The following is a 2,500-nucleotide window of genomic DNA, read 5'->3' as shown; positions in this document are numbered from 1 at the left end:
TTGATCTGCAGCCCCAGGTGGGCGAGGGCTGCGGTAGCTGCGTCGATGAGGGACTGCAAGCCCCTCGGGGTCGCTGCAAACAGCAAGACGTCATCTGCAAAGGCCGCAGCGTTGACTCTGCGACCGAGGATCCGAGCTCCGATGTGGGAGGGCAGTTGGCCTAAAACGTAGTCCACCGCAAAGTTGAACAGGAGGGGGGAGAGGGGATCGCCCTGGCGAACGCCCCGTGCTGGCTGCACAGACACGCCCACGCCGGCGCCGTCCGCTATCACTGTCGTGCTGCCCTCGTAGCACCGCTCGACATACTCGACAAAGCAATCCGGCAGGCCATGCGCCTTCAGCACGGGGCGAAGGGCAGCATGATCTACCGAATCGAATGCCTTAGATACGTCGATCGATGCCACAAAGACAGAGCGGCAGGAGCGAACTGCGTCGGTGAGAGCAGTGTCCAAGATGAAGGTATTTTCCAACATCCCATCCCGAGGGATGAATGCCCGCTGACGTTCGTCCACAGCACATGCGCGCATCAGGCGTGACGCGAGAACCTTGTGAAAGGTCCGCGCCAACACCGAGCAGACCGTAATGGGGCGAAAGTCAGCGGGGGATGTTGGTGCAGCCGTTTTCGGGAGAAGGGACGTCCGCGCGCGAAGCAGGCGTTCCGGAAGGGCGCGGGCCAGAAGGAAGAGATTCATCACTTTCACCAGGACTTCGTGCGGCAGGCGCCGCAACTCCGCTGGGGTAAGGCCGTCCGGCCCGGCTGCTGATCCCCTGGGCGGCAACGCGGCGGCGACCTCCTCATGTGTGACCGGCCCCCATATGCACTCGAGAGCGACAGGCTCTGAGTGCGGGAGGAGGCGGTCACGAATGAAGCCCGCGGTGGAGATGGGCTTCTTGGTGAAGAGGTCCGCCCAGAAGTCCAGCAGACCAGGGATGGCAGGTGGCGGCTGGAGCAGGGTGCCGTCCAAGAGGCCGCGCACGCAACGTGCACGCGACCGTCGGAAGGCATCCTGCGTTCTCGCGTACTCCCAGCGGCGCCGCTTGCGCTTCTGCGTCGGCGGCGCGGCAGGCGGCCGCTTCGATGGTTGGCGCGGCCGCTGTGTCCTGGTGATCGATCTCTCCCCTCTGGACCCGACCGACGCAAGGGCATCCGGGAGCATGCCCAGGATGACATCGGGCGGCGTGCCCCGCCCCAGACCTATGACACGATCCAGGGCAGAGAAACGCTGGGCGGAAGCGGGTAGCCCCGCCAGATGCTCCCAGATGGCGGCGTCAGTCGGCCCCTCCGGCGGCGGCCCGGTGGTGTCGGCCGCGAAGTCCTCGGCTGCGTCGACGGGCGGCGCAGCGGCCTCGCCCGCGTCAGGCAGCGGGCTCGCTGCTCCCCGGCGGGACGCCGGCTCTTCCCCCCGACCGATCTCAAGCGCCTCCATGAATTGGCGGACAAGCTGCTTGTGGGCAGCTTGCCGCCGTCGGCACTTGATTGCCTCGAGCGTTCGGTCGGGGAACATCCTGATGAGTTCTTGATTGACAAAGAAGAACCGGGCGTCCCTCTCAAGGAACAGTTCGGCCTCCGCCTTGGCGAGCGACAGGACTTCTTCCTCCGTCCACCTCGCGCGATGCCTCTCCGTGACGATCTCCGCGTTGGCGGCCGCAAGGTGTTGGCGGCGGCGATGGACCCCGAGACCGTTCTTGGTTGTAAAGCTGCGGTGGCACTCACTACAGGTATACATAGCTGCAAAAGTTACAAGATTTTCGGCACGGCCGGTTGGCCGGCTAGGTGCTGGGGGAGTTGGGGTGGCACCTTCAGCGGAAGGGCCACCACTTATTCTCTGCTTACTGCCCCCAACTAAAAAAGGGATAGTGCGAGGGGGGGCTGGTAACCCCCCCAAGCCCCTGGTGCGGTCTTCCACTCTGCGAAATCAGCGGGCCCACGAGAAGGGGAGAAGACCGCAGGAGAGGAGAGGCTAAGAGGGCTAGGCCCATGTATTGCGCATCACTCTCCCTGTAACTATAACCCAAGGAAGGCACCTCGCAGCAGCAGCACGACTACATCAAGACCGCACTTCGAGAAGCCAAGTCCGGATGCAGCCATAGTCCGGATGCAGTCATAGTTACTCCCGCCGTTTACCCGCGCTTGCTTGAATTTCTTCACGTTGACATTCAGAGCACTGGGCAGAAATCACATTGCGTCAACACCCGCTAGGGCCATCGCAATGCTTTGTTTTAATTAGACAGTCGGATTCCCCCAGTCCGTGCCAGTTCTGAGTTGATCGTTGAATGGCGGCCGAAGAGAATCCGCGCACCCGCGCGCCCCCGGAGGAGCACGCTAAGGCGGACGCGGCCTCGCAGCAAGGAAGATCCGTGGGAGGCCAAGGCACGGGACCGAGCTCGGATCCTGCACGCAGGTTGAAGCACCGGGGCGCGAACGCCGCGCAGGCGCGCGCATCCTGCACCGCCGGCCAGCACGAGGCCAACCAACGGCGAGAGCAGACCACGCCCGCGC

At 64.0% G+C, this 2,500-nt stretch overlaps 1 pseudogene; it reads right to left on the bottom strand.

Annotated features, from left to right (window-relative positions):
• Nucleotides 1-2,500, bottom strand: part of LOC124593411 — a 7,939-nt pseudogene that overhangs the window by 2,963 nt on the left and 2,476 nt on the right.

The sequence above is a fragment of the Schistocerca americana genome, unplaced genomic scaffold (genome assembly GCF_021461395.2).
Source record: "Schistocerca americana isolate TAMUIC-IGC-003095 unplaced genomic scaffold, iqSchAmer2.1 HiC_scaffold_98, whole genome shotgun sequence".
Classification (NCBI taxonomy): Eukaryota; Metazoa; Arthropoda; class Insecta; order Orthoptera; family Acrididae; genus Schistocerca; species Schistocerca americana.
Note: the sequence above shows the minus strand (reverse complement) of the source record. Positions and strands in the feature narration are given on the sequence as shown.